This window comes from Thalia democratica, chromosome 2 (genome assembly GCF_965202585.1).
Source record: "Thalia democratica chromosome 2, ktThaDemo2.hap1.1, whole genome shotgun sequence".
Taxonomy (NCBI): Eukaryota; Metazoa; Chordata; class Thaliacea; order Salpida; family Salpidae; genus Thalia; species Thalia democratica.
In genome coordinates this window covers 43331294-43345363 of record NC_139166.1, presented here as the reverse complement: position 1 = coordinate 43345363, position 14070 = coordinate 43331294, and the positions used below count along the sequence as shown (strand labels likewise).

Here is a 14070-nt window from a genome sequence, read left to right as displayed (position 1 = left end):
AAGAATTAGATTTGTGCCTTTGAATTTTAGGCATTTGAATTGTCGAAATTAGTTGTCGCACATCAACTGTGGAATATAGAACTCGGAAATTTTAATTTTTAGATTTTAGTTGTTGCATTTAATATGTCGCAACTTGAAACTATATTAAAATGCAAGAGTTTAAGTTGTCAGAAACTTTAATGGTTAAAACTTTAATTGTCATGTAATCCTAAATAAATATACAATAAAAAACTTACCTAATAATAGCTTAGATTTAATAAGTTTGTGTATATATTTTTTAAATAGGTTATTACCAAAACTCGTTAATTTAAAAACATAACTTTGGCTATAATTGATTCAGTTTGTAAAGTGGAAGACCTAATCAATTTTACAAGCATTTAATTAAAAAAATCTTTCCACCTTATTCTAAAAAAAGTAAATTATATAAATAATGTATTCTTATTACAAAACTAGTACTATTTGACTTTGTTTGAATTTTTTAGCTTTTCTTTAAAGTAGAGGAGTTTAGCTGACTAAAACTAAAAACACACTGTTCTTTGCGTTTCTAAGCCTCAATTTGGGGTTGTATATATAGCTTTTGTTTTAAAAGACCTATCTAAAAACTTTAAGCCCAGTGCTAGCCATGCGGTCTTAAAATTAATAGCTATTAAAAAATGTAATTTAGGGCCTTACATAGCTAAGTTTATTTTTTGTACTTTACCATAAAACTCAAAAACTATTTAGATAGTAAGGCTTACTTTTGTTTAATTACGTATGTATTTATTTTTCATTCAAAGGATGTAATTTATAATTCAATGATCTTTGTTGTATTTTAATAAGAATTGTGATTAATTGTTTAAATTTGATCTGAATTAAGCTATTCGCTGTTATTTTTAGCTGACAATGTTATGATTAAAAAACATTTACTAAACAAATTGTACGCAAAATTCTAAAAAAATTTATTTGTTATACAAAAGGAACAGAAAAAAGACTAATTATTATAAAAAAGGTTTAGTAAAAAATGAGTGTAAAAGCGTTTTAGATTTTGAATTTCAAGCGACTATAAAAATAAAAAAGAGTAGTAAACAACATACTTTAATCACAAGTATTTATTTCATTTCGTAAGTTTTTAATAATCATCAGAAAGTTTTAAAAAATATTGAAGTTTTAACAATTCCGATTTTTTTTACTATTAATACTTATCTTTACGCGCAAACCTGGCTTTTATCTGACTCCACGCGTTTAAATTATATCGGTGATGTTAAATAAATATTTCGATACGACTTAGCTAAGTTATTTAGCTAAGTCGACTTAATGAAATGTGAGTTAAATTTAGACTATCTTTTAAGCTTAGCCTAATTAAATAGTTAGATTGTTAAAATGCTTAAGCTAATTGTATATAAAGAAATCGAGTCTAGAAACATAAAGCTGTAATACGATGAATATAAACTGCGATAAATATAAAGCAAACTATAAAAATAACAACTTCAATTCAAAAGTTATTATAAAAACAGTCGCCTTCGTACAAGAAGTACGAGGCGAACACAACCTTTTAAGCACGATATGTTATTATTACAAGCTAAAAACTAATTGGCCAAAATCGCGTTTTCTGAATTTAAGCGGCTTGACTAGATTGATAAAAAAAAGAAAGAAAAGAGAAGACCGCTTTTGAATGCGTAAAAACAGTGCTAAACTGTTACAAAGTAACCAGCTCATTCTTATATAAAAAATGTGTTTACCTTACTAAATAGTGTACACAATTATAATATTTTCTGATTAACGTTGCTTAACTTGATTAATAATACAAAAACTTCATCAACAGAATATTATTACCAAAAAAAAACTGTTTAAATTAGACCTAAACTAGAGATAAGCTTTTACTATTAGAGTTAAATAAAAGTTTATCTTTCGGTCTATATAAATATTTCAAAAACCAATTTACTATTTTATTAGGTATATTGCTTTAAGAAAGCTGTTATAGTTCTCTAAACTTCTTATTTTTCTCCCGAATTCGATTCTCCGATAATTTTTTTTTAATTTTAGATAACATATTTGCGTTGTACTTTTTTTTACGTTTCTTTTTTCTCTACAAATATCTTAAACTGCAAATTTTCCTTGCATGATTTCAACTATGCACAGCTTACTCTTTTATATTTAATATTCAACATAACATTTAAAGCTCAAATTAGTATAAAAAAAATCTCGATTATTTAATTGTGCTTATAGCAAGGGTCGGTAAAATAATGCCCACGACTTATCCTTTAGGTAAAAGTAATTTCAGCGAAACAACAAAAAAGTTTAGACATATTTTTACAAATAGGCTTTTAATTTAACTGTGTTTAAGTAATAAAGATAAACTACTTATTGGCTTGTTTTAGACAATACTTTAAACTGTATCCAAGTGGTACGCGACTCGATAACCACAGGTTTTTTGTATAAGGTACTAAGACCTATTTTGAGATTTTTTGTCGTTTAATAAACAATATTTGCTATAGTTTTGTTGTTAATTAATTATTAAGCTACGTTGACGCATGTAAGATTTTTTCTCAAAAATCACAAGTTTGTCCTCTCGATTTAAAGTTTTAGTCTGAACTTATAATAAAAAATCAGACACAAATTACAATTTTCAATAGCTCCAAGGATATAAACTTATCAAGATGCTGAAAAGCAACAGTTCTCGAGCTTTTATTGTATTTTAATTATTGTATATACGATTTGAAACATATGTCTAAAGTTTGTAAGGTAAATATATTTTTAATTTTTTTTTGTAAACATAACTTAGTATATTGTAAATATTAGACAAAATAGAGCTGTTATTTTTACACAACAAAATATGTAAATTAAAATTTCAAACAAATCTTATTAAATTTGTTTATATAGAAGATTCATAAAAACCTAGGTTTTAATTTAAAAAAAATGCTATTACAGTGCTTGGTAAAAAAGTAATCGTATTGAAAAATATTAACAATGCTCAAATTTAGAAAGCTACTAATTCAAGTATTTCATAATTCATATACGTACAATTTTTTAAGTTTTTGCACTCTAGACATATATAAATAGTCGTCTTACATTTGATTAGAATTAATAAACTCACATTTTTAAGTTTTGTTAAATCGTTTACATAAACAATTTCTTTAATTCAATTTTGTTTTGTTTTAAATATTTTTAAAATAATTTACAAATCAGACTTTTTACAACAAACTTTTAGATTTGTAACCATCTGTTTTATTTTTACTTAACGTATAATTTCACATATTTATCTATAATAGAAGCAAATTTAAACAGTATTCTTTCTTTATTAAACTAACACATGTATCTGAATCTTAACAAGTTAAAGTTAACAACGGAGCTATGAAAATTGAAGAAAACATTTTAGTTTAAGTTGAAGTGTGTTAACTTTTTAAAACACGGAAACATGTGATTGTTTAATAAAGAAAGAGTACTGTTTTAACTTATTTTTATTATATATTCCATTAAAATTGTTTTACTAGAATCTTTATTGGCAAACGTTTAACTTTAAATTTTGAATAGATATATTTATTTATAGTCATTTCACTTATTATTAATGTATACCTTATTATATTTAAAAAATAAAAAAATAAATTACAGTGAGTATCTATATCTAAATAAACATAAGCAAAACTTTATTGACTTTTAATACAATACTTACTTCAGCATAAAAAAATAGTTTTATAATACTGTTAAAACTCTTTGTTTTTCGAAAAATGGTCTATCTTAAATAAAGTCTAAGAAAATTAATCTAAACATGAGTTACTTAAAATTAAATTAACGTATGTTTCGTAAATTTATTAATGTTAAGAAAAATATATACAAAGGTTAATTTTAGTTTAAAAAATGCAATTAGTAAAAAAAGTACCCTTATATAGGTTTAAGACAGCAACATGAATACTAAAAACGATGTTTCTTTTTTATAGTTTATTTTCTATTTAGGGTTCATCTTCACCTGTAAAAGTTTGTAATAAAATCACCTTTCAGTCATAAATTAAAGTTATAAAAAGCAAAGCTACACTCACTTATGCACTTGAATTCTTTTGAACTAAAACCACTGGAAGTACATGTTGCAGTTGTTTCTCGTTCAGGTTCGTTACCATCTTCAGATTTTAACGTCAATTGTTTGCCATAAGTGTACTGGAGTTGTTGTGGCGCTATTTTACAGTCACCAGAAATTTTGGGCAGATCTTCGTTCCAGCATAAGTAAGCTAAAGAAATATGTTGTGTCTATTTTACCTAACAATATTTTTAAATTGTGTTAGTAAAAAAATAATGTTAAGTAAACAAAAAGTTTTTAAGACGGAAAGTTAACAGAAACATTCAGGTGTTAAGCACTACAGCTAGAAACTATCAAATATGTTTTTATACATGTCGACCACTGAGTTTTGCATTTTTAATTACAATGTTTACAGTCGTTCTTAAAAAAATAAACACCCACATTATATAAATTAAATTATAAGTTTTAACGAACAAATTTAAACATTGTAGCAGCTGTTAGCTAAAACTTTTTCTTTAGAGATTGATACCTTAATAATTATTAGATTAAACTATTAGATAGCAGCTAGAATTAACTTTGATTAAAATATGTAAACAATTTTTTAAAAGAACTTCTATTTTAAAATAGTTAAAGGATAACTAAACAAAAGTAAGTTACTTTATAAAATTTTAAAACAAAAATGTACTTAAAGTTTATTAAAGTGTCACATTATTTTGATACGTCTAAAAATTATATTTCTTTAATACTTAAGGTGGTAGACATTTTTTGTGCTTTGTATTGCTTTTCTAAGTTTCAAGAAAACTTAAATGAGTATAATGAACCAACAATAAGAATAAAACAACTAAAAAAGAAAATAAAGTTTTATTTTTCTTATAAAGCAAAAAGCGAAGTTATTTAGTTTTCTACTTCTTAGAATTATTGATAGAAACTTAATAAAACTTGTATCTGCTTGGTGTAGTTTTTGTCACAAAAATTCGTAAAAAACCTTTATAACAAAAGCCAAATGACAAGTAAGCAAGTAAGGCCCACAACCAACAGTTTGTTACTTCATTTAGACTAAGTATTCTTTTTGTTAAAACAATATTAACAAGTGTCAGTATATCAGACAAAAATCGTATTTAAAAAATTATTTCCTTAGGTTGAAAAAAAACTGAAAAAAAGCTTACGACAAAGGCAGCTTCTTGCACAGTACTTGCTCATGTAGTATCAAAACTTGCTCGTTTCCTTTTGCGGGCAATGGTTCATCTTCAAGTTTTCACACAGAAATTCTGGTCCAACGTTTTTACAATCTAAACCTGTTATACAGAAGCAAGATTGATTGAATTTACTGATAATGTCAAAAAATAATAGTATATAAAAACTATATGACATAAGTAGACAAAAAAATGACAATTGACAATACAATATACTTAAGTAATGAAAAAACTATCAAAACTAAAATCAAAAGCTCTTTATTCATCAATATATTATGATACTAGGTTTTTTGAATTTATTGAATGTAAAATAAACATTAAAAAATAGTTTACTTCGAAAACGTTTATATACAAAACTTGTTTTAATAATTAAAGCTATATTCAATTTATACAGACTTTTGTAGGTTTGTCGTTTACTTTTAACCTTTAATTGTTTAATATAAAACTAATTAAAAGCGAAAAGTTTATGACAACAGTAAAATTTTAGCAGTAATATATAAGAAAATTAAGCATTCAAATAAAAAATGCAGTAGTTAAATCGATCACTTCTCTCGCAGCTAAATTTTTCTACACCAAATCCATAGATTCCACATTTAGACTGAGAAACACCTTCTTTAGCTTTATAACCATCTTTACATTCAAAATTTAAAACTTTGCCGATTTTAAATGTGTTTTTATTGTTTTCAACAATCTTACCAAGTTCATCAACAGACGGAAGATCAAATTCGTTACAGTTTTCGCCTGATTATTTTTAATTGTAGGTTAAAAAATGTTTTCAAGAAATTTTATAACTGTTTTTAAAACTTGTCAGTTTTTTAAGAATTAAAATTTGTTCAACACAAAATTCAGTACTTGATAAAGTTTAATTAAACCTCATTTTTTTATAAAGTTATTTTATTAGTGCTAAAATAAATAAGTCAACAGTATGAAAATTAAATTTCAATTCTTATTAATATCTATAGATAGTAAACCAATATTTTTTTATATGAAACTTTTAAAAACTTCAACAACAGTTTTTTAATTTTTTTAGAAATATTGATATCATAACATAGAATAACACTTGATGTTTATAAAATGCTAGTTATATTTAAACCGTAGTTTAAAGGGTAAAAAAAAATTACTTACGTTTACAAAGTTTACAAGTTTTTTTGCACATTTCCTTGAATGTACTATATTTGCAGTATCCTTGATCTTCTATAGATTTGCAATAATAGTCGGAGTATCTATTGTCACTAATTTATAATTTTTTTTTTATTACATTGACATAAATAGTGATAAATTTTTTCGTTTTATAAAATTACAATTTAAACAGGTAATGTATTTTATGTTTAGCATTGTAATTCTGCTTTTTCAAATAACCGTTAAGATGATTAAAAAATTGTTGAGAAAATTTTTATACATATAATTTTACTATTTTACTATAAAATACGATAAAATTCCACATATAATTCAAAACATACCATTATACTCATGGTAGGATCAATTTCGTTAAAAAAAAACTTAGAAAGTACAAAGTTAATAACCTTTTACAAAAGTACTTTTCAAAGGGTGTTTTATTTTTGTTATTTTCAGAGTAAAAACTTGGAAAAAGGCAAAAATAAAAAAAATAGAGTAAAAAAAAAAAATAAAAAATGTTGTAAGCTTGAAAAAAAGTAGTACAAATCAAATAAAAGAATAAAATGTAAGTCAGTAGTTTTTTGGTTTGAAACGACACCAAAACAACTAAAAAAAGAAAAAAGTATACGGTAGTTATTATAAACTTTATAATCAGTTTTTTTCAACTCCTTTTTAAAACGATGAAAACGAATAATTAAAGTTAAAATAATAACTATTTTGAGGGAATCGTGCTACTCCTATAGCTTATTTTTTATCTAAGATCAAGTTTGAATAATTAAATACAATACAGAAAATATATCAATATATATATTTACAGTTATACACAGTTTAAAATAAGTTTATATGCCAATTTATTGTTTTAGACAAAATTTCATTCTACCACATAAAAATAATTTATCTTATATTCTTTAATAATAAATTATTCTGATTAAAATGTTGTATTGTACTTTTTTCTCTTTTAGTGATTGTTTTTTTCTCTTATACATATGTTTGATATTTGTAAAATTTAAAAATTTTCATGTTTGTAATACTTTTTTACAAAACAGGTAGATCACGTAACTGGTTGATAAATCAAGTAATTCAAAACCAAAGTCTTCAAGTATGGACCGTTCTTGAATAATTAGGAACTGTAGTAAAGAGGTATAGAACACGTACCTGCAAACGCTCAATGTTTACAGACAATACAAAAATGTCAGAGCTAGAAAAACTTTGTAAATTGTATCTGTGATGTGATAAATATTTAGGCGATGCTACTTTAAATGAAAATGTAGTAAATGTAATTGAGCAACAGCTTTTAAGCATGAGCATTGATCAAGCATCTTGCAATCATTCCTGTTTCAGTTGTTGTCCGACGTACACACTCTCTTAGTACAAGGTAGGACTTTACTGAGAACACCTGATCATTTGCAGTTGCTGGTACAGTAGATGAGGTTATCACCAAGAAGGTAGTAGAATGGGAAAGTATAGATAAGAAATATGTCAATGAGAAAATCAAATTCAATCAATGTTTATTAAAGAATTTGCATCATTTTAAAGTAAAAAAGATGGCACGTGATGCAATGGCACAATCTGCCATTACAGCCTCAGTTTCCCCATACAAATCCTTAAATTCATAGAAAAACCAAGTGGTAAAATAAATTGTAGCATGTGTGATAATCAACTGAAAAAATTACTTTTTTGCTTGATAAGTGTATCGTTTTAACTCCTTTCTAAATTGGATTTGAGGAGACGTATAAGTATTGCCTAAGCATGATTGTATTAACTAATTAACTTATCACTTTTTATTTTGTTTTAATTTATAATCTTGTTACTCATTTATTAACAAACTTTAAAACACAAGAAAAATATGTATTTACTCACTGGTATCGCCCACTTTGGAAACACTTTAAATCTCACCTAAGGTTAAAATATTTAAATCTAAGCTAAAATTAGTAAAATAGCAGATGAAAAATTTTATTTCTATGTCTGCAAAAAATTAAAAAATTGCTCCCTTACTCTTTACTCCCCCGACTAACTAAAATCAGCCTTTGGAAAAAACTTCTTAACTATTTAAATAACAACAAGTAAATGTATTTCTAATCTTTTTATTTGACTAATAAAAAAGGTACTTTAAAAGTAATTTTTAATTCGTAAATTAAGCAAATTTAAAAATAATAAAAAGTTCGTAAGTAAGTTATTTTTAATAAAAAACAAAAAAAAAAATTTAGAATAATAATTAGTTTTCACTTGAATGAAAAAAATCTTAAAAAAACACTGTAACAGTTTAGCACTGTTTTTACGCATTCAAAAGCGGCATTCTCTTTTCTTGCTTTTTTCTCAAACTATTCAAGCCGCTTAAATTCAGAAAACGCGCTTATTTTTGGTCAGTTAGTTTTTAGCTTTGTATTAATATCATATCGTGCTTAAAAGGTTGTGTTCAACTCGTACTTCTTGTACGAATGCGACTGTTTGTTATATGAACCTTTGAATTGATATAGTTATTTGTATAATTTGCTATGTTTTGTTAATGTGTTTATCGCAGTTTATATTCATCATATTACAGCTTTTATTTCTAGAACTCGATTCCTTATATAAAATTAGTTTAAGCATTCTAACAATCTAACTATTTAATTAGGCTAAGCATTAAATTATAGTCTAAGTTTAACTCACATTTCATTAGTCGACTGAGCTCTATAACTTAGCTAAGTATAAACATTTAAATAACGATCACCGATATTATTATAACGCGTTGAGTCAGATAATAGCCACGTACGCGAATAAATGTAACAATAAATATAAGTAATAACTTTCCATCGGTCGATAGTTAAATGGTGAGCCCTAGTTGTTTAACACTCACCTTCATTAGGTCCGTAACTTCTTCTTTTTTAATTTCTATGTTTCGTAGTGGTGACCCAAAATTAGTTTAAAATTTTATTAAGACTTTAAACAAAATCTACTAGTATCATGGGTATACTTTATTTTAGGCCTAATAGCTGCCAACTTTATAGGGACTGGGAGAAATTTAAAAAAGACAAATATAAAACATTAATAGCAGAGGTTTCCTTGTCTGATTCCCCCGAACCACTAACCTAAAGACATCTAAAGTGTAAGTACAATCGTAATCAGACGAACTGCTTTGAAAGAACCCCATTACATTGGTTAATGTCATATCTAGATAACGACCTCTACGAGCTAATATTATGGGAAGAGCGCGTAGCTAACCTCTTAAGAAATCGTCCGTGGTTCTTAGATGACCACATACATTACGATTGGGGTAAGTAAGTATAGCAACATCGAAGTAATCGATGAAGACCGCGAAAATCACGAAGATATTATAACAGCCTGTAACGAAATTACAGATTTTAACGTTGAAATTGATTTGTTAAGAGCAGAAATTAACAAAAGACAAAGTAGGCGCGATATATTCGAGAAAACGCAGTTTGATAAATATGTATGGTTCGAATACCAAGGTTTTAGCAACGAACGGTACCAAGTTGTATTAAGAGAAACCTTTAAGCACCTTTATAATATAGAGAATGTTTTGAGGTATCTCCCTTTATTAGGCGTAGTCCATGAAATATATGATGTTGAGACGATAATTTACATATTCGAAAATTTTTGTAGGTACAACCGTATTGACGAACTTGACAACAGCGAAAGAATAAAATTTATCTTATGGTCCAATGTTTTACCTCCTGATGAGATGTTTATTTTTTTTAAATTAAACACAACTCAAAATAGAAATCTGGCTAACTTAAAGTTATTTTTACGTAACTCATAAACGATAAATAGTGAGAAACTTTAGCAAGAATTCCGCAAATTATAAGCCAAATTCGCCGAACTAAAACGCAGAGCAGCTGCTAGCAAATCTTTGCAAGAATTACGCGAATTAACAAACGAATTACGCGAATTAGAAGCCGAATTAGCCGAACATAATCGCAGAAAAGCTGCTATAGAATCAAAACGCAATCGCGCTGTCGCCACACCGAATTATGACGTCACCAGTACAGCGTCACGTAGTGCAGCAAAAACTTCTATTAAGAACCTACGTTCTGAACAACCACGGCCAGAATCGCCAAAGCCAGAGTCAAAGACCAGAGCCAAAGATCAGAGCCATGCCAACCAGCTCCACAACGGGCAGTCCCAACGGTCCAGGCAACCGCAGCCAGAATCAACAGGGCCAGAGTCAAAGGTTAGAGCCACTGAAGCCAGAACCAAGGTCAGAGCCACCGAAGCCAGAACCTCCAAGACCAGAGCCAAGGATCAGAGCCATCATAGCCAATACCACATGGGGCAGTCCCAACAACCTGGGCAACCGCAGCCAGAACAGTTAAGGCCAACGGCCGATATAGAGGCTTACAAAGAGCCGTCTCCACCCGTGAGAATACAAGCATTACCTGCACCATCAGATAAGGATGCAGAAACAGAGCCAATCATAAAAGAAAGAACAGCAGTGACTACAAACATTTCTTCCAGCGTTAATACGTCCAGCAAAGAAGCAAACGCACAAAAGTTGCCCCATTCTATAAACAAAAGCACAGCAGCGACGGCATAAAACGGCAAAACTAAAATAAATGTTAAAACTAATCGCAAATTCTTAACAAAAAATATCTTACTCTAAACGCAAAACGAATGCGAATAAGAAAAAACCTTTAGAAATTAGCTTAGAGCAGATTTTTAAAACGAACTACGAATTAATTTGGCTTATATTTCACAAATGGCGTTTTAAAATCGAAAATTCTTTAAACACTATCGCACGCATTTTTAAAACTAATCGAGAATTATTTTGGTTCATTTTTCACCGCTAGCACTTTAAATATTTTAAAATCGAAAAACTTGTTAATCAAATAATTAAAAGTTAAACCGTTGTGAAACTTTGATTTTCTTTTCAAACGCTATTTTTTACCCCTGGAAAATTAAACTAAGATATTATTGAAACCTTACGGTTAATTAACTCTTACGGCGAAAAGTTAAGACCAGCAAAAGAGCAGTTTATTTTATTTAATTATAGCAGCCAACTAGTTTATGAAGCTTTCTGAACAAAGCTTATTACGAAATCGAGTCATAATAAATTAAAGGAGTATTTTTAAAGTAAAACTTAATTAAAATTTTATGTTGAGCTCTTATTGATACTAAAAAGTTGCCTTAATTTGTTAAAGTTAATTTCAATTTGTTTTTTAAGAACAATTTTTTGTTCAAACTTTGAACTATAATATCTACAGTTGTACCATAACAACCTTAGTAATTGCTGTTAAGAAACTTTATTACCTTGTTCTTTGTTGTTATACACTTCAGCTTACTTATAAAACACAATTTTAATAAGGTCATTTGAGCTACTAAAAATCTTATTCAACATTTAAACGCTAACAACAACTTTGTTTTTAACTTTCCTAGAATATTAAAGTTTAAAAATTTGTACAAAGTTCAAGAGCTATATATTTTTTACGAAAACAAGTTTAAGCTTTTCAAATGAATGTAATTGCTTTTTTTGTCAACTAACTCGTGTTAAATGTGAAGTGTTTTTAATACACTAAAAGTTTATATAACGAATAACTCGTTTTTAAGTTTCTTATAAACATACTTGAATGTACTTGAAAATACTTGAAGGAGTACCTTCTTATATTTTTACTTGTAATTAAATCAATTCAAGTAGTTGCTTACACTTTTTTGTAAATGTTATTAATACACTAAAAGTTTTTATAACGAATAATTTGTTTAAACTGAAGCTATAAATGTTTTTTGAGTTTCTTATAAACATACTTAAAGGTACTTGAAAATACTTGAAATAGTATCTTCTTTATATTTTTGCTTAAACTTTTTTTGAACTTCGCACGAAAACGGCTTGAGAATCGAAAGTCATCAACAAGTCGGCAAAGGTGACGCAGAGATCTGATGTACCATCAGCAAGGTGGCCGAGTTGGAGTACAGTTGAGGAGACCGAGCATGTACGAGGAGCGTCTACGCGAAACAACGGAGCGCGAGCACTATTAGCGACAAAAATTCTAAAAATTCTTTCAGGTTTTTTTCATTTTGTAAATTCTTTAAAATTTTTAATTCTGCGCGTCATTTACGAATTTGAAAGCATTTACAAAGTAAAATAATATTTTTTTACAAATAACAAGATATAAGTCGACGATATTCGACGGTCATATTTCATTTATGCTTCTATATTACAGGTTTTTTAGTGTTTTTTTACAAATTCAAACTAATTAAAGACAATATTTTCTTAAAAGTTAATTGTAAATTCTAAAGTGGCGAGTTTAAGTCGTGAGAATGTAACAGTTTAGCACTGTTTTTACGTATTCAAAAGCGGCATTCTCTTTTCTTGCTTTTTTCTCAAACTATTCAAGCCGCTTAAATTCAGAAAACGCGCTTATTTTGGTCAGTTAGTTTTTAGCTTAGTATTAATATCATATCGTGCTTAAAAGGTTGTGTTCGCCTCGTACTTCTTGTACGAAGGCGGCTGTTTGTTATATGAACCTTTGAATTGAAGTAGTTATTTGTATAATTTGCTATGTTTTGTTAATGTGTTTATCGCAGTTTATATTCATCATATTACAGCTTTTATTTCTAGAACTCGATTTCTTATATACAATTAGTTAAAGCATTCTAACAATCTAACTATTTAATTAGGATAAGCATGAAATTATAGTCTAAGTTTAACTCACATTTCATTAAGTCGACTGAGCTCTATAACTTAGCTAAGTCTAAACACTTAAATAACGATCACAGATATTATTATCACAGAGTCAGATAATAACCAGGTACGCGTAAAAAAGTAACAACAAACATAAGTAATAACTTTCCGTCGGTCGATAGTTAAAACACTTTGAATTGATTAAAAATGCAAGTAAAGTACATTTTAGTTACTAAAAGTACAAAGTATATCAATTTAGTTTTAATCTTAAGTGAATTTAGTTGTCAAGTATTTCTAAACTTTACTTATTTTACAGTTAATTAGATTTAGTTTTCACACGGTTGCCATATGTTTTTTGAAAATTTCTTTAGGTTTTCTGAATTTATTTATGGCTTTTGAAAGTACAAGGTTTTTGTCCATTTTGAGTGTATAGTTATATCTAAGATAAGAAATGTCTTAAATAAAAAAAAACTATTTTAAATGTGTTTTATAATTAGTTTATTGTAATTTACACAATGAAAAATTTTATAGGACAGATTTTTCGTACCTTATCAAAAGTTTACTATTTTACATTTAAACTTTTTTAAACTTTTAGGTTTTTTCTGTATTCTAAGTTTTATAGCAACCCTGTTTTAAATAGGTTTTACTTGTAACTATATAAATTCATGAAAATTTCTACCATGTAATTTAGATTATGTATAAACTACATACTTTTAGAATACTAATTCTTAATTAAACCTTTAACACAAACGAGTTCAGTAACGTTAAACTTTTCACTGTCAGTACAAACTGCTTCTTTTGCTGTCCCATACTTTACTTCAAAACCGTCTGAACAATTTACAGCAACTTTATCACCAACGTAAAATGAATTCTTATCTTCATATATTAGAGTGCCATTTCCAACCAGTTTAGGAGGAGTGGTACATTTAACTGCTATAAATCATTCCAATATTGTTTTTATATAATTTACCTAAGAAAACGTGTTGCAATGTTTAAACTTAGTTTAAGTGCTGTATGCTTTTTAGACAAAGTAGATCAACATACATGATACGAAGCAAGCACTGGTTTACTCGCGATTCAGATTTGATGTTTTATGCGCTAAACGTTCCTCAGAATAGGCTTTTTAGCATAAAACTGATCAAGTTGTAAATTAAGTA

At 27.5% G+C, this 14070-nt stretch overlaps 2 long non-coding RNA genes across 2 annotated transcripts; both read right to left on the bottom strand.

The window, feature by feature from the left end:
* Positions 1-3821: 3821 nt before the first annotated feature.
* On the bottom strand, positions 3822-5274 carry LOC145830052 (uncharacterized). The gene is made up of 3 exons (XR_014369601.1): positions 5155-5274; positions 4014-4199; positions 3822-3943 (listed from the first exon to the last, which is right to left on the bottom strand). It is a non-coding gene; the product is annotated as an uncharacterized LOC145830052 (long non-coding RNA).
* Positions 5275-5788: 514 nt separating this feature from the next.
* LOC145830053 (uncharacterized) lies at positions 5789-13768 on the bottom strand. The gene is made up of 3 exons (XR_014369602.1): positions 13652-13768; positions 6307-6413; positions 5789-5922 (listed from the first exon to the last, which is right to left on the bottom strand). It is a non-coding gene; the product is annotated as an uncharacterized LOC145830053 (long non-coding RNA).
* Between the last annotated feature and the right edge of the window lie 302 nt (positions 13769-14070).